The sequence below is a fragment of the Crocuta crocuta genome, unplaced genomic scaffold (genome assembly GCF_008692635.1).
Source record: "Crocuta crocuta isolate KB4526 unplaced genomic scaffold, BGI_CrCroc_1.0 scaffold229, whole genome shotgun sequence".
NCBI lineage: Eukaryota > Metazoa > Chordata > Mammalia > Carnivora > Hyaenidae > Crocuta > Crocuta crocuta.
Genome location: NW_027536464.1, coordinates 2,338,237 through 2,357,144, shown reverse-complemented (window position 1 = coordinate 2,357,144; position 18,908 = coordinate 2,338,237). Strand labels below are relative to the sequence as shown.

Here is an 18,908-nt window from a genome sequence, read left to right as displayed (position 1 = left end):
CAGACTTTAAAAATACGTAAGAACTGCAGGGAGTCCCAGCTGAATTGCAGCATCTGATTCTGCATGCCTGGGGTACAGCCCAAGGTTCTTCATTTCTGTAGGTTCCCAGGTCAATGCTGGGATGCTTCTGGTCCACAGAGCACACTTTTGAGTGCAGGGGGCTCCATGCTTCTCAGTTTTAGCTGGCATATTAGAATTATCTGGGGAGACTCTACAGATGCCCAGTCACAAACCCAGACTAATTAAGTCAGTCCGTAGGGTGGGAACAGGCATCAGTATTTTTAACTCTTCCCGGTGATTCCAATGTGCAGACAGGGTTGCAAATCCCAGGGAGGCGAAAGAGAGAAAAATACTGCTGATGATAAGGGCTGATTGATTGGTCCAGATGGGCTAGGCTGTGCTGTCAAGTGATTTATTGGAAGTAGAGTCAGAAATCTAAAAGAGGCAGCTTATTTTGGAAACCCTAGAGGCAAGATTCTTTTAAAAAAAAATCAGGGCATGATGGTTTGTATTCTTTGGCCGTTTAGCTGGGAATCAACAACATTCTTTGAACTCCCAGGGTGACTGAGCCGATTGCACTACCCTGGGGAGGCAGGGCCCTGTTCTGGAAGCAGCTGATAGGTGAGGGCAGAGGTCTCCTGAAACCTATACCAGCAAGTTTCACAGACAAGTTTCTATGATGGTCTTCCAACTATTCAGAATTTCTTTTGTTTCCTTGCTTGTTAATGCTTCCTAGCAGTTATGCCAAACATTGCCCATGCTCATCAAATTGCCAATCTCATTCTCAGCAGATGAACTTGCCTCCTACTTTACTGAGAAATTTGAGGTCAGCCATTCACATTCCATCATTTCCCCCACTTATATCTGCCTCCTCACTTCCACAAACGTGTCTTTACCTAGTGTCTCCCTCTCCCTCCTATCTGTTTCCTTCCCAAAATGACGATACCAGTGTCCGTTGTCCTGGCTAACCCCAGCATCTTCTGTGTCCACTGTGACTTTAAATCAGCCATTGCCACCTTCACCAGCATACATGCTCTTGGACATTTCAATCATGTCCTCTTTACTGGCCCCACTCACTGGCAAGCAGGGGTGCTTAGGTCTTTAATATCCCTTGAGGGTGTAGGGGCACCTGGGTGGCTTAGTCAGTTAAGCGTCCGACTTTCGCTTAGGTCATGATCTCGCGGTTCGTGGGTTCGAGCCCCGCATCGGGCTCTGTGCTGACTGCCAGCTCAGAGCCTGGAGCCTATTTCAAAATCTGTGACTCCCTCTCTCTCTGACCCTCCCCTGCTCACGCTGTCTCTGTCTCTCCTAGAAATAAATAAAACATTAAAAAATAATTTAAAAAAATATCCCTTGAAGGTGTAGTGCTCTTTCACCCCCTCATGTGCACTTCTGTTGTGCAGTCTGGTTTCTACCTCCACCACTGTCTGAAAATGTTCCTTGGAAGGTCCCTGATGACCTAATTCTAAAACCCAGTGGCCTCTTAGAAGCACTCCCTCAGTGGTTCCTCTGCCCATTAGACACCCTCAATTCTTCCCTCCTTGCCTCTAGGCTTCCCTAGCCTGTGTCTGTCTTTGTTAATGTTTGTGTGTGATGCACATAAGGACTGGCCGCTCATCATCCCTCCCACCTGGCTTGTGGAGACTTGTCCCAACAGAGGGCCAGCCCAGAAGCATGGATCATGAAGTCAACTGTCCGACTGTGTTATAGCCCACATTCATTTTCCCCGCCCTCCACCATCCCATGACATAGACCAAAATAGGAAAGGAAGAAATGCAAGTAAATTACGTGTAGGAAGGGTGAGTATTGTTAAATGTATATTTTCACTGCAGATTAGTTTTTTTAAAAAGTTGAGAAGCTTCTGTTCTACTTTGTCTTTCTGTACTGCCAAACTGGGAAATGAAAACGACATTCCCACACCTCTGCAACATTTCTGAAATCACAGGAAGACTCTCTTCTGAGAACTGAGCCCTCCTGCCAAATTCCCTAATGCTGCTGACGGTCTCTCCAGGGTTCCCGTGCCTGCATCCTGCATCCTACGATTCCTCCCTCTTCTTCTCCCTCCCTGCACACCTCCATGGCACTGAATCAGTCACCAGGGCCCGCTCTGAAGGCTTCAGCATCCATTTCCCCTTGCTTCTGATGCAATTGGAGATCTTTCTATTCATACGCAGAATATTTCANTAAAATCCTGAACTGTCTTTTGTGAGCTGTATGACCTCAGGAATATTGGTTGATATTTCTGAGTTTCAATATCATTACCTGCAAGTACTTTTCTCACAGGACTATTCTCAGGATTCATTGAAAGCTATATAAAGAGTATATGCAGAGCTGGATGGAGGATTGTAAAGAGTCTGGAACCAATTAGGAACTCAGATATTAGCTGCCAGTCTCCTAATTCACCAGGCATCCTGCTACTAAACCTTCTATGGCTCCCTTTCGCCTCCTGAATAAGTTACCTTAACTCTGGTCCTGGTCCCCTAAGAGAGTCCTTCAACTTGGCCATAGCCTTCCATTTAAACCTTTGCTCTCGACTAATCCCTCTTTTTCTGGAGAGTGGGACAGGCCACCATTACTGTCACAGACCTGCACGTTCTCGTCTTCATGCTCTTTTCCTGGGTGGTTCCTTGTGTTCAACTTGTTCCTTCCCTAACTTCTACCTGTCTGCTGTCATTGGCCTTCCAGAACAGTCTTGCAGAAGGGGAACACAAGGGGAACACAAGAGTCTTCCCACCCTCTGGTGGAAGCTGATTGGGTTCGAGCCCAGGTGCTGTGCATGTGCTAGAGGCCAGGTACACTGCTGCACGTGGGAACCAGCTCCCAAGACCCAGTGCAGAGAAGAAGGTGGCATGTGGATCTTTCCACAGGCACTTGGAAGATAAAACATCAGTGAACTCCTTGACCCTCTATGCAAGGTCCCTGACTCCCCCACTCCCTTCCATGACCCCATAGACTCTGGCTGGAATAAGTTCCAGAGTTTCTCTAACATCTACATCCCCAATCCCACTTCTACAGAGAGATTTGTGCCCCCTTCCCTGATGCTCCTGCAGTATCACGTCCTAGGCCAGTCACAGCCACCTCAGCTCCCTTGCTGGTCTTTCCGCAGGTCTGCCCTCAGCCCAGCCCATCTCATCCACAAGACGGGGTGCCGACTGGAGCACCAGAACATTTGTGCACCAGAGGGGGTCCTTTCTCCTTCTAGAGACAGGCAGCTCTGGGTTCAACTAGCTGCCCTCTCTTGTGCCGGACAGATGCCTTGTGATTCCTGTCCCCCACAGACAACTGATCCTTGGTCCTTCTCATCTGTCAGCTGGAGGGAATAGCTGGAGGGTGATTATGAGGATTAACTGTAGTTATAACCTGTAAAGCCCAGCCCAGTTCCTCTTAGCCCAAGGCCACAGGGCTCAAACTCAGGGCTCTCTGGGGGAGTGTGGGTAAAGGTACATTTTCTTTGACTGGGACTGGGTATATAATTTATTTATTTTTTATAAAAATCATACACATACACCCTAGAAGTGACTCCTCTTGAAAAATTGTTAGATCGGGCCTTTTCTTCCCAATTATGGGTCATCACTAAGTAGTGGTTACCTCTAACTATGGGCGGTTAGCTATCGTCCCTCCACACCCCTCTGATCTGACCCTCCATGTATATGGCTGATATATGTATGTATATTTTTTAAGTTTAGTTATTTATTTTGAAAAGGAGAAAGAGAGAGCTCATGAGCAAGCAAGCAGGGGAGGGGCAGAGAGAGAGAGAGAGAGAATCCCAAGCAGACTCCACACTTTCAGCACAGAGCCCAATGAGAGGCTCGATCTCATGAACCTGATATTATGACCTGAGCCGAAACGAGTTGGATCCTTAACCTCCTGAGCCATCCAGATACCCTAATGGCTGATATTTAATATTGTTGAAATACTGCAGTTTTTGAATGCCGGCTAGGGAGCAGCTGCTGTCTGGAGCACTACCATCCTGTGCCTCCTCAGCTCTTCCCTTGGGATTCACGCTTCCTGATCTTCACCAGGATCTAACATCTAAAGGGTTATTGCCCGGCATAGTAGAGGGCATCTGGGACCCTTGTCAGGGCTACAGAGAGCTGCTTGGGTGGTGCCTGTGCAGGTCCAGTTGTTAAATATTTTGACCAGCATCACTGCCCAGATGTACTAGGCCTGTGTCCCATGTTCACCTCTGAGTCCCCAGCAATGACCAGAGGACCCAGCACACAGTAGGTGTCAATCTGGCCGACAGATTGACTCTGCTTCATCTTCTCAACAATGTTAGTTTCCCCTTGTTAAAGAACAAAAATTCAACTGAGTAAATATGAAGATCTAACTAGCTTTACTAAGCTGTTCGTGAATAAGGCAGCATCCCGTCTAGCAGGTAGAGGGGGGCTCCAAGGAGCTGCACAAAATGGAAGATTTTTTTTTTAATGTTTTATTTATTTCTAGGAGAGAGAGAGAGACAGCGTGAGCAGGGGAGGGTCAGAGAGAGAGGGAGTCACAGACTGAAACAGGCTCCAGGCTCTGAGCTGGCAGTCAGCACAGAGCCCAACACGGGGCTCGAACCCACGAACCGCTAGATCATGACCTAAGCGAAAGTCGGACGCTTAACCGACTAAGCCACCCAGGTGCCCCAAAATGGAAGATTTTTAAAGGAAGGAGGGTGGGGCAAGAAAGTTATTAGCAAAAGAAAAGAAAAGGTCACCTTCCCTTTGGGGAAGGGCAGGGGGTCTTGTTTGGTGGATTATCTCATTTGGGGGGGGAGCTGTGGTTGAGAGGGTGCATGTGACAGATAATCTCACTGGCGCTGATCAGGAAACCACATTCTGGGGGAGGCTGAAATTACAATTAGGTTAGGAATGAAGCCCTATTTTGGTGATCTGGCTTAAGTGATCCCATGTTGGGTCTGTGTTTTTCTTTTTAGCCCACTCTTTTGCCTTACCCTCCCCTACTTTCTCAAAGCTAACAGGAAACTGAGTCATCCTGGATCTTGCCCTTTTATCCAGCATTCCCTCCCAACCCCTCAACCCACACCCAATTTCTGGGGGTGGGCTGGGTTGGGTCTGATGGTGTCCCTGGGCCCACACCCCTTGGCAGCAGGCAGGCCTCTTCCAGAAGGAAGCCAGTGGCAGAGGAATACAGATGGTGCCTTCTGCCTAGTGGGCAGCCAGAATGTACTCATGCATGAGAGACCGTGGGTGTAATCAAAACCATTTTATTTCTCAGACAATAGAAACAAACAGAACAGCAATCTCAGTCAGGACACAGAAGGACCAGCAGGGAGCATGCAGATTGGAGGAACTGCAAAATGGTATAAATTAATGAAAATGATTCTTCTGGCACTTCTCACTGCCTGCCTGCCTCCTTGGAATGGTTCTAGCAACTGCCTTCCCGGGGCCCAAGCGCTTGCGGGCCAGGCACTCTCAGAGGGCAAAAACTTGAGGATTTGATAGCAGAAGAGAATGTCCCTTCTGGATTTGATAGCAGAAGGGAGAATGAGGGGGAGGAAGAGGGACTGACAACCATGGATAGAAATGTGCACATGTCCATTATGAGAAACCAGGAGGCTTCCGTGTGAGTCCTGTGCTGTTCCTGGCCGGCTGGGTGACCTTGGGCAAGTTGCCTCGCCTCTCTCAGCCTTGGTTTTCATGTCACTGGATAAACTAGCTAGTGGTGTTTGCAAGTCCCAGCCAACCTTGATATTCTGTGGCGTCCGGAATACTTTTTCATGCACCCGCCCACCTCCATTTCCTCTGTTGAAATTATTTGGTTTATATATCTGTCTTGCACAGCTGGGAGTTGTTCTTAAAACCGAGGATCATTTCCTTTCTCCTTTTGATCATGAGGTCCTAAGAAGGTGCGGAGTCTGCTGGAGTGAGGGAATGATGGACAGAGGGACAGCCCTGGGGATGGCTAAGGCTGTCGCATGCAGTAGCCATGAGGGCTACTTACAAAGGAAGGGTGGGGTCAGATTAGGACATCGCTGGCTTTGACCGGCTACGGGGGTGGGGTGGGGGTGAGCGATTCATTACATTTCCACTGAGGCTCAGACTTGGAAGCCCTTCTGCCTCTTCCTCTTCCTCCCCCACAGATGCTGTCTGGGTGACGCCTGCCAGGGGAAGAGGGGTGGAGGGCATCACGTGTGAGTGAATTCCTGCCTGAAACTGCACTGCCAGCCCTTCAAAATCATTCTGGGTTTTATATTCACGTGCTACCCTATATTCAAACAACAACAACAATAGCACGCAGATGGGCAAGGTTCCCCCCAGCCCACCCAAAGGTCCCTCATTTGGGTCTTGAAACCTCAGCATGGCATCCAGAACCCAGGCTGTAAAACCGATCTGGCAGCAGCCTTGGCTCCGGGAGGGACGGGTCTGAGCAGCCGGCCCCACCCTCTCGACTTCCTGTTTCCTTTGTCTGGGGCGCGGGGTCTGGGAGAAGGGGGCTGGAGAGCGGTGCGCAGGAGGGCGGCTGGAAATTCGGCGTCTCCACCCCAGACTCCGAGGGGGCGGCGCTGGGGGCGGAGCCAGGCCCGGGAGCCGGCCGCCGCTGGATTTACCCACTTGATTTCAAATCTGCCCAGCGGGAGGCCCCGGCTGCTGGTGGAAGTTAAGTGCACCCCTCCCCCTTCCCCCCAAGCTCCCTGGTACCCTGTGGCCCGCCAGAGTCCTGGATGATAATGGGGCCTCCCGGAGGGTCTCCATGGACTTCCTCGTGATGCCAGCTTTATACTTGAGAAACCCCAGTAGAACCCAAAGCCCCAAGTCAGTGCCTGCCCCGAAGTGGGCAAACGAATAGACGAGTAAGCAGATGGATGAAAGACCAAGAGGGCAGATGAGATTTGAAAAGGACTGTAAAACTGCCAGACTCGCGGTGTTCATGCCTCCTTTGCTCTTGCTGAAGAAAAACACTTCTCAGCTGAGCAGCTAAGACAGTAGAGCATGTCTTAAAGAAGGAAGGGAGGGGAGGGGGGAATGAAACGATGAATGGATTTTGTATTTTGACATATTTACTAGGAAATGTGGAAGCTGCTTAGCACCTGCTAATTAGAGTCAGAGCAACCCGAATTCCCTGTGATGTGCAAATGCCAAGGGAGGGGAACCGGAAGGATGGGTGGATTTTCCAAGGGGGATCTGGGCTTTTCCCAATTGAGGACTGAGGACCGGAGAAGGTGGGGGAGGGTAGAGATGAGGAACTGAAGAGGTGCCCAGAAGGGCGAGGTCATTTAACATCTTGGCATCTCCTGTGACCCACCAAGCACTGTCTTTTCACAGATCATGGGTCTGTAGCTGGGGAGCACCAGGGAGGGGGTTTGTTGACCAGATCTGTCCTTTCAGCTATTGCTCAGGAATTGCAGTTCTAAAGGTCAAAGGACTGGTCCAAGGTCACTCTTGTGTTCTTTGTGCTTCACTCACCTGTCTTGAGACCCTCTCCCACCACCCTGCTCCCTGCTGTTCAATTTGGGGACTGCGGAGCCATTGGAGACACAGGCCCTGGACTCTGTCTTCCCCAACTATTCCTTCCCCAACTTGCTGTCTGTGTCTTTGGGGAAAGTTACTTTGTTTTCTGGGCCTCTGCTTTTTGTCTTGTAAATGGGAGATAATAATAGCATTCAATTTAGAGGGGTCTTGGAAACAGGTGATCGGATTAAAGACCTTGACATGTGGTTAAGCGTGCAGTGGATGTGGACTGCCATTTTTGAAGACTATGGAGTCCAAGGGCCATAAGTGTCTTAGGTTAGGCAATGAGTAGCTGTGTGACTGGATAGATTGGTGTCTGTTTAGGAAACGAGAGCCCATGTGAGTCCGTTCCGGAGGGGACTAGTTATGGTGGTGTTGGTGGAACTGCAAGTCTAGCAGGAGACCTTGAGGCAGAGCTGGGAGGCAATGTGGGAAGGTGGTTCCATCCCTAAACTGGAGGGACAGAGGGCGGAGGCAGGTTACTGGAGGCTTTCTGGTGGGATCCCCGACCACTGAGGAGCAGTTGTATGGGGTACCTGAAGCTGGAAGGGAATGAAGAACCACCTCGGCTTCTCCCTAGTTCTCACCCTCCAACCTCCCACTTGGCTGAACCAGTTGGCAATGGAGCCTTAGAAGTGTAGTTAACAGGGGTCAGTGCACTGTGACATAGAGCAGAACAGGGCAAGGCAAGGAGTGACCCACACAGGGACCTGGGGCACATGACTTATTACCCTCTTATATCTTAGTGTTTTAACCTGCTTAAGAAAAGGCGGGGGAGGGGCGCCTGGGTGGCTTAGTCGGTTAGGCGTCCGACTTTCACTTAGGTCATGACCTCGCGGTTCGTGGGTTCGAGCCCCGCGTCGGGCTCTGTGCTGACTGCCAGCTCAGAGCCTGGAGCCTATTTCAGAGTCTGTGTCTCCCTCTCTCTCTGACCCTCCCCTGCTCACGCTGTCTCTCTGTCTCTCCTAGAAATAAATAAAAATACTAAAGAAAAAAGAAAAAGCAGGGGAATGGAGAGGATGCCTGATGATTGATGCGGTGTGACTGTTGTGTGGCTCCCATAGGCTGAGGCTGCAACAGCCCACAGTGGTCATACCGAGTATTCAATAATGGCAGGTTCAATCTTTTCCTCCTTTCCGGTACCAACTCTTACGTCTTCTGGAAGTCGCTGCTGACCTCTGTGACCTTATGTTACCTTGCACATACTTTTAGTAGAGGCTTTATCACATTGCGGTGCCATTTGAGATCAGGTATCTGTCTCTTCCACTAGAGGATGAACTGCTAGGAGTGACTTCCTGTGCTTGGCATCCGTTGCTCCTACAGGGCCTGTCATTCAGTAGTTATTGGATGAAAGCTTTGTAGGTCCACATATAACATACAACTGTTGAAAACATTTTCTTTTTTATAAAATTTTTTAATGTTTTATTTATTTCTGAGAGAGAGACAGCATGAGCAGGGGAGGGTCAGAGAGAGAGGGAGACATAGAATCTGAAATAGGCGCCAGGCTCTGAGCTGGCTGTCAGCACAGAGCCTGACACGGAGCTCGAACCCACCAACCCTGAGATCATGACCAGAGCCGAAGTCAGACACTCAACCGACTGAGCCATCCAGGCACCCCTGTTGAAAACATTTTCTAAGCAATGCTGGAGTTCATGGGATATGGATTTCTAGAAGTAGTGCATCACTAACAGAATTTTAGTGGAGGGGAGAAGAAAAGACAAGAAGAGAGGTATGAAGCTCAAGGAAGATGGGAGGTATGAAATTTTGGAGAAAGACAAGGGGACTTATTCAAGGTCACATACATATGAGGGTTGCCAGATTTCCTGGTTTCTAAGCTAGTAGGTGATTTAAAAAAATCGAACTTTTGGGGACTCTGGCTGGCTCAGTTGGTTAAGCATCCAACTCTTTATGTTTATATTTTTTTCTTAATTTACATCCAATTTAGTTAGCAACGAGTGCAATAATGATTTCAGGAGTAGATTCCAGTGATTCATCCCCTATATATAACATCCTGTGCTCATCCCAACAGGTGTCTTCCTTAATTCCCCTTGCCCATTTAGCCCCTCCCCCCACCCACAAACCCTCCAGCAACCCTCAGTTTGTTCTCTGTATTTTAAGAGTCTCTTATGTTTTATCCCCCTCCTTGTTTTTATATTATTTTTGCTTCCCCTTTCTTATGTTCATCTGTTTTGTATCTTAAATTCCTCATATGAGTGAAGTCATATGATATTTGTCTTTCTCTGACTAATTTTGCTTAGCATGATACCCCTAGTTCTACCCATGTTGTTGCAAATGGCAAGATTTCATTCTTTTTGATTGCTGAGTAATACTCCAGTGTGTGTGTGTGTGTGTGTGTGTGTGTGTGTGTGTGTGTGTGTGTACACCACATCTTCTTTATCCATTCATCCATTGGTGGACATTTGGACTCTTTCCATTCTTTGGCTATTGTTGATAGTGCTGCTATAACACTATCAATATAACATTGGGGTGCATGTGCCCCTTTGAAAAAGCACACCTGTATATCTTGGATAAATACCTAGTAGTGCAATTTCTGGGCTCTAGGGTAGTTCTATTTTCAATTTTTTGAGGAACTTCCATACTGTTTTCTAGAGTGGCTGCACCAGTTTGCATTCCCACCAGCAATGCAAACGATATCCTCTTTCTTCGCATCCTCGCTAACATCTGTTGTTGCCTGAGTTGTTAATGTTAGCCGCTCTGACTGGTGCGAGGTGGTATCTCATTGTGATTTTTTTTTAAATTTTTTTATTGTTTTATTTATTTCTAGGAGAGAGATAGAGAGACAGCGTGAGCAGGGGAGGGTCAGAGAGAGAGGGAGTCACAGAGACTGAAACAGGCTCCAGGCTCTGAGCTGGCAGTCAGCACAGAGCCCGACGCGGGGCTCGAACCCACGAACCACGAGATCATGACCTAAGCGAAAGTCGGACGCTTAACCAATTAAGCCACCCAGGCGCCCCTCATTGTGATTTTTAAAATTCCCCGATGATGAATGATGTTGAGCATTTTTTCATGTGTCTGTTGGCCATCTGGATGTCTTCTTCAAAGACGTGTCTATTCATGTCTGTTGCCCATTTCTTCACAGGGTTGTTCAGCTCAGGTCATGATCTCAGGGTTGTGAGATTGCCTCACATCAGGCTCCACACTGGACATGGAACCTGCTTCAGATTATCCCTCTCCCTTTGCTCGCTCCCCTGCTTGGGTGCACGTGGTTTTTCTCTCTCTCTCAAAAAAACTTTTTTAACTTTTTTCTCTTCATAAAAAAATAACACGTTAACTGAGGGAAATTTAGGAAAGTCAGGTAAGCAAAACAAAGAAAATAAAAATTATGCATAATGCTAAGCCCCAAAATAATCACAGTAAATATTTTCGAGTTTATCTACTCAGTCATACACATATGGCATTTTTTTCCCTACTAAGAGTAGTACCAATCTGTTTTGCAACCTATTTTTTAAAACCTAACAATAATGCTTGAGCAATTTTCCAAGACATTACATACTCTTTTACAGCACAAATTCTAAAGCATCAGAACAAACAGTCCACTGTACACATTCACTTGATTTATTTAACGCACCCTCTCTTATTGAAATTTTTGCTTGTCTTTAATATTTTACTGGACTCGGAAATCCTATGAGGAAATGCATGCAGCCTAATCCTTTTTCACATTGTCATTATTTCTTCAGGATAGTTTCCTAGAAGTGGAATGACTGGTCAAAGCACATGCACATTTTTGTAGCTTTTAACAAGCATTGCTGAATTGCTTTCTAGAAAGTTGTTTTTCTTTTTTAAATTATTTGCATTCCCATTTGTTGTAGAGGAAATGGTTCTGGGTAAACTTACCAACATTGAATTGATCTAATGTTATTTTGCCAAAATCAATAGATCAAATGACCCATTTACAAAATGGCCAGTTAGGAAGATGATAGGTAGGTAGGTAGGTAGGTAGGTAGGTAGGTAGGTATGTAGGTAGGTAGGTAGGTAGTTAGATAGGTAGATAGATAGATAGATAGATATATGACCAAAAATGTACCNTTTCTAGAAAGTTGTTTTTCTTTTTTAAATTATTTGCATTCCCATTTGTTGTAGAGGAAATGGTTCTGGGTAAACTTACCAACATTGAATTGATCTAATGTTATTTTGCCAAAATCAATAGATCAAATGACCCATTTACAAAATGGCCAGTTAGGAAGATGATAGACAAGGTAGGTAGGTAGGTAGGTAGGTAGGTAGATAGATAGATAGATAGATAGATAGATAGATAGATAGATAGATAGATAGAGCAAGTCAAAGTCAATTCATTAAATGTCCTATAAACAGAATAAATATTTTAACAAGTATACTTATTAACATTGTTGCAGAGCAATTTCTACTGCAGAGAAGGTTTTCCTGTGCCATGGAGATTGCCATCACCTGGGAGTGCACTGGTCTCATTTTGTCCCTATAGTAGCTGGTCTCGGGGCCCCTGGGTGGCTCAGTGGGTTGAGCATCTGACTCTTGATTTTAGCTCAGGTCATGATCTCACAGTTTGTGGGATCAAGCCCCCTGTCAGGTTCTGTGCCCTGCTTGGGATTCTGTCTTTCCTCTCTCTCTGCCCCTCTCCCTGCTCACGCACTCTCTGTCTCTCTCTCAAAATAAAGAAATATTTTTAAAAATTGCTCAGTTTGTTGAAATGACGCATTTTTTTAGAGTATCTTTACATTTTTATTTATTTGTTCTTAAGGTTTTATTTTTAAGTAATCTCTATGCCCAATGTGAGGCTTGAACTCATGACCTGGAGATCAAGAATCATATCCTCTGCCAACTGAGCCAGCCAGGCACCCGGAGCATATCTTTAATAATCAAAAATGTATATTTCCCCATTAGAAACTAGGTTGCTGGCATTGGAACTAGGAATCTTCCCGGTTTTACTGATTTCTTTTGACTTCCTTTTTACATCACTCTCTGTTGCTACTCTTTTGACATTTTTATGAGACATCGGCTCATTTCTCAATGGTCCTTTGATTGATTTCTAGCAATTAGTAAACAAAATTTAATATGTGATAAGGGTACTACTGTCACTTCTTAGTTCCCCTGCTAGCTTAAAATTGTCCAGCATTTTTAGGACTGGTAACCAATTTACTTCTCTTTCCTCAGTCATTGTATATTGATGGCAAATGTTTGTCATAATTTGAGGCACTGGTCACACTCTTCATTCTCTTCTGGATTCTTGTTCTCTTTTTTTCTGCTGCTTGCCCTCTCATGTCTAGCCTTCCACAAACTTCTGCTAAGCCATCTCATTCCAATTACTCCATGTTAGAAACCCACATCTCAAGACTTCCTATTGGATGGGCCTATGCTCTCTGATTTCTTTAGCAATCTGGTGAATATCTTTTAAACTTTTTCAATTGTATGCATCTTTAGCACTCATTAGCTAATTCCCCAAATTGCATATCAGCCTTAATATGTTCCTAGAAGTTAAATTTTCACATTTCAGCATTGCCTCTGTGATAGGAATGTTTTAGACATTTGTGCATGCCATTCTCTGGTTTTTCAATCTTTTCGTCATTTGGGGGCCGTCTTTTATCAGCTCCTCAAATGACATCAGCTTTAATTTTGAATTTCTGGAATTAATGAATGCAATTGTTTCTGCCTTTTTCTTTCTTAGCCCATCATCTGGTGTTTATAAGATTTGGGGCCAATGAACGTTTGGCTCCGTTGTCAGCAATTTCATATCTATGGTGCATGGATAGCAGATTTAGTGATTCCACTCTCATTGGTATCTTCTTTTTTGTGTTTTGACCAATTTTGTCTTGAATTGTGAACTATATAGATTTTCTGCAAATTGCTACCAAGTTGATATTTCCGTTTGTTTTTTTCCAACATATAAGTCATACATCATTACTAGAAATAGCACATAGCCATTTGATAGTGGGAGCAGCTCTGAAGGTTCTATCTCCACAGAACTGCAGAAGCCACAGCTTACCTCACAGTGAATCTGGTCAATTTGCCGATCTATTGGGCTAACTTGGCTATTTGGAAAGTGCGTGTTTTAGTGAATTCTTTTCTGATAAAACAGCCTGTTTCCCTGCAAAAGTCCCATCTCCTTGCATCCCTGCCAACTATATTAGTTTTCTGTTGCTGCTGTAACAAATTGCTACAATTGTTGTAGCTATAAATAGGACACACTTATTCTCTTTCAGTTCGGTGGTTTCCAAGTCCAATATGGGCCTGTCTCCCCAGACTAAAATGAAGATGTTGACACGTTGAGCTCCTTTCTGGAGGCCTTCAGAGGCAATTTGTTTCTGTTCTTTTGGGTTGTTGGCAGAAGTCAATTCCTTGTGATGACAGGAGGGAATGCCCTCCTCTCTTGCTGGCTGTAAACTGAGGGTCCTCCTAGCAATTACAGGCCAGCACATTCCCTAGCTCTCAGGCCCCTTTCTTCATCTTGAAGCCAGCGACAGCAGTTAGTACTCCCGAGGACCCTGTGTGACCCGTACCCGGCCTTCCTCTTCCACTTTGAAGGCTGGTATGGTTAGACGGGGCCCACCTGGCTGGTCTTGGCTAATCTCTCTAATTTTAGGCCAGCTGCCTACAAACCCTAACTCCCTTTTCTCGTGGAATATAACATATTTACAGGCTCCGCAGTTTAAGATATGGATGTCTTTGGGGGGCCATATTCTGCCTACCACGCCAACATTAGCTATTGTTATTAAAAAAGAGAATCACCTCAGCTAGGTTTATTTCAGGCCTAGATGTAGAGCATGGGAGAGGGGACCAATGGTGGCTTTGGCACTGTGTTACAAAAACGTTTCCCCCCCATATCCTGGGTGGAAGTGATTTCAGGTGTGGTCTGTTCCCGAGAGTGCCGAGGGCCCTGTTTGCAATAAGCAGGAACGACGGCCTAGGGACAGGTGTCTCCCAGAGGCCGGGCAAGCTAAATATAGCAGAATAGAGGGGAAACAGGTGAGAAGAAGGCTGGAGGATTTTAGAGAAAGTGGGGTCAAAAGAAATCATTTTAGAGCAGAGAAATGTGTAAAGCGGGAGTGACCAAGAGGCCAAATTTGATTCACGTACCTGACATTTGCTGGGACGAGGGGTATGCACGTTCNACCCGAGCAAGGAGGCAGCTCCACAGCTGCTCTAGCACTCTTCTTTTATGTTGTCTTAATTAAAACAAGTTTTTTTTCATGTTTGTTTATTTTTTAAGAGACAGAGAGAGGTTGGAGGAGGAGTAGAGTGAGGGAGACAGAGAATCTGAAGCAGGCTCTGCATGGACAGCAGAGAGCCTGAGTGGTGTTCAAACTCACGAACCATGAGATGATGACCTGAGCTGAAGTCGGTCACTTACCCAACTGAGCCACCCAGTGTGGCTTTAAACTATTTTTTTCACGATTACTGTAGCTGAGCAGTTCTTTAATAAACTTATTGGCCCTTTGGCCAACTTCTTTTGTGAAATGCCTGTTCTAGCCTTTTGCCCCCTGTGCTACTGAGTTATCTGCCTCTTTCTTTCTGATTTGTCAGACTTCTCTATAGGTTCTGGGTTTAAGGCATTTGTCATCCCTGTGTTTTGCAAATATTCTTCTCCTATTCTGGGAGTTGCCTTTTACCTTCCTAAATTAAGCCTTTAGATAAACTAAAGTTCTTAAGTTTACCAAATGCTCCCCACACCATGGTTGATGCTGTTTGGGTGCCATGGAAGAAGACTTCACCCATCCCAAAGATCATGAACATATTCTTCTTTGTTTTCTTCTAGAAGCTTTATAGATTTTACCTTCACATTTAGAACTGCCTTCCATCTAGAACTAATGTTTGTGTAGGAGATGAGGTGGGTTCAAGATTCCCTTTTTTTTCCATATGGATATGCCACTGGCCTGGCATCATTTATTGAAAAGACCAGTCTGTCCACCATTGGCCCTGCCATTTCACATTGGTCATAAGTCAAGTCATCATGGATTTGTCCTGTTTGTGACACCTTTCCACTAATCTCTTTGAATTAGTTCAATACCACACTGAATTAATTACTGTAGCCTTGTCATTAGTCTTAAAGCCTGGTATTGAAAACAGCTCTGTCCTTCAAGATTGTATTGGTTGTTCTTGGCCCTTTGCATTTCCACATACATTTTAGAATCCACCTGTCAGTTTCCACAGACAAGATGGGATTTTGATTGGTATTCTATTAAATCCACAGATGTGCTTAGGGAGATGAACATCTTTATATTTTATTAAGTTTTTCTCAGCAAACTTCTGCAGTTATCAGTATAAGTTTTTTTCATAACTTTCATAAGATTTATTTTTAAGTATTCAATATTCTTGATGCTATTTTAAATAATATTCTAAATGTTTTACTTTCTTTTTACCACTGGTATATGTGTTGATTTCCAATTTTCTGTTGGCCCTAAGAATCAAGAACTTTTGCCAGATCATTTTTAATTATAATAACATATAGATTATTTTTTCCTATGTGCATGATCGTATTGACTACAAATAGTGGCAACTATACTTCTTTCTTTCCAATTTTTATATAAGTTTATGTCTTTTCTTCATTTACTGAAGTGGTTAAGACTCCCAGGAGAGTTTGAATAGAAATAAGGGTAGTGAGCATTTTTGTCTCATTTCTAATTTCAGAGGAAACTCTTCTGGTAGTTCTCCATTGAGTATTATTTTTGCATTAGAATTTTTGTAGATATTCTATAAAAAATTTGGAAATTCTCTTCTAGTCCTAAGTCACTAGGAACTTTAATCATTAATGGGTGTTAAGTTCTATTAAATCTCTTTTCTTCATCTAGTGAGATGGCTGTATGTCTTTTCTCCTTTATAAATAAATAAATGTGTTTATTATGTGTATATAATGTATATTGACTGGCTTTCACTTGTTAAACAGTCCTTGCATTTCTGAACAAGTTGACTTGGTCCTTGTGTGTTGTGCTTTTTTATGTGTCACTGGGTTCAATTTGCTGATATGCATTTTGTTTCTGATTTTTGTGTCATGTTCATGAAACAGATTGACCTTAAATTTAATTTTTCCTTTTCTTCCCTTCCCTTCCCTCTCTTTCTTTCTAAAGTTCATTTATTTATTTTGAGAGAGAGAGAGAGAGAGTCCACAGGGGAGGGGGAGAGAAAAGGAGAGAGAGAGAATCTCAAGTAGGCTCTGCATTGTCAAGAGCAGTGGGGCTTGAACTCACTGGCCAGACTCACAGGACTCAACTTACTTTGCAGGGCTGGAACTCATAAGCCGTTAGATCATGACCTGAGCTGAAATCAGGAGTTAGACACTTAACTGTCTGAGCCACCCAGGCACCCTTTTTCTTTTCTTTAATATCAGATTTTAGTATCAAACCTATACTGGCTTCATAGGATGTAGTATTCTCTTTGCTTTATCCTTTATCCTTCCCTGCCTGCCTTCCTTCCTCCCTCCCTCCTTTCCTTCCTTCTTTTTTTCTTAATTAAAAAAAATCTTTCTATGTTTATTTATTTTTGAGAGAGAGAGAAAGAGAGAGAGGAAGAGACAAAGTGCAAGTTGGGGAGGCGCAGAGAGAGAGGGAGACACAGAATCTGAGGCAGGCTCCAGGCTCCGAGCTGTTAGCACAGAGCCCGATGCAGGGCCTGAACACACAAACTATGAGATCATGACCTGGGCTGAAGTCAGACACTTAACCCACTGAGACACCCAGGGACCCCTTCCTTCCTTCCTTCCTTCCTTCCTTCCTTCCTTCCTTCCTTCCTTCCTTCCTTCCTTCTTTTTAGTTTACATAATGTTGATATTGTTTATTTATTAAATATTTGGGCCAATTCACCAGTGAAGATATTGGGCCTCGAGTTTTCTCTGTGTGAAGATTTTTAGTTAAACATTTATTTAGTAGATATAGAGATATTAGATTTCCTATTTCTTTTATATTAGTTTTGTAAGCTGTACTTTTCCAGAAAATTATTTATTTCACCTAAATTTTCTAAAACTTTTGGCAGAGTGATTTATAATAGTCTGTTATTAACTTTTTAATGTCTTAAAGGTCTGTGGTGAACTTAATTCCTGATACATATAATTTGTGCTTTTCTCTTTTTTGTCTTGATGGGTCTCTCCAGAGGTCCATCCATTTTATTATGCTTCTCAAAGACCCCATTTTCAGCTTATGTTGGACTTCCCTAATGTGCAGTTTATTTTCTGCTTCATTAACCTCTGATCATATTTTTGTGATTCCCTTTCTCCAGCTTACTTTTGGTTAATTCGCTGTTCTATTTCTAAATTATTCAGTTGAATGCTTAAGTTACTGATTTTTTTAGTCTTTCTAAAGACTATAAGTCTTTAGACTTATAAGTAAAGTTTGGTTTGTATCGCATCTTTTTGATATGTTACATTTCTATTATAAAGAATGGAAATCTCCATGTGATTTCTTCTTTGACCCATGAATTAGGTAGAAGTTTATTACTTAATCTTTAAACATTTGGTGATATTCTAGTCATTTCTTGTTCTTGATTTCTTGTTTAATTGGAGATGCTCAGAGAAAATTGAGTGATTTCAGTTCTTGAAAGTTTTCTTAGAATTTGTCTTTTAGCACAATATATGTTCAACTTTGGAGCTTGATAAAAATATACATAATGTTATCAGTATGAGTAGTGTTTTATCTGAATCTGTAGTTCAGATTTGTTTGTCAATTCTTTAATATCCTTACTGATTTTTTGGTCTGATTATTCTATCTGTTACTAAGGGAGATGTGTTAAGGGTTTCCTTTGTGATTGTGGCTTTATTTCTCCTTTTTTTAGTTCTGTCCATTTTTGCTTTATATGTATTGAGTTACATGTTAGTTATATATAAATTAAGAATTGTCATATATTCCACATTATCATTATAAATGTCTCTAGTAGTGCTTCATGCTGTAAAATCTACTTTGTCTATAGTTTTCTTTCTGTCAGTGTTGACATTCTATCAGTTTTCATCCTTTACTTTCAAACTTTAATGTCATTATATTTAAGGAACATATAATTGGGTTTTTATCTTTTTAATTCAGCCTGATAATGTTTGTATATTTTTTAAAGATTTTATTTTCTTTTTTCTTTTTATTTGAGAGAGAGACAGACAGAGAGAGAGAGAGAGAGAGCAAGCATGAGTGAGGCAGAGGGGCAAAGAGAGGGAGAAAGAGAGAGAGAGAGAGGGAGAATCTTAAGCAGGCTTGATCCCACAACCTTGAGATCATGACCTGAGTCAAAGTCAAGAGCCAATGCTCAAATGACTGAGCCACCCAGGCACCTCTATTTTCTTTTTTTAAAAAAATGTCTTAATGTTTATTTATTTTTGATAGAGAGAGACAGATGTGAATGGGTGAGGGTCAGAGAGGGAGGAAGACACAGAATCAGAAACAGGCTCCAGGCTCCGAGCTGTCAACACAGAGCCTGACGTGGGGATTGAACTCACAAACCACGAGATCATGACTTAAGCTGAAGTTAGATGTTTAACCTGCTGAG

At 43.8% G+C, this 18,908-nt stretch overlaps 1 protein-coding gene across 1 annotated transcript in view; it reads left to right on the top strand.

Moving 5' to 3' along the window:
• MARCHF4 (membrane associated ring-CH-type finger 4) overlaps positions 1 to 18,908 on the top strand; it is a 118,028-nt gene that overhangs the window by 27,133 nt on the left and 71,987 nt on the right. The gene's annotated exons all lie outside the window — the stretch shown is intronic.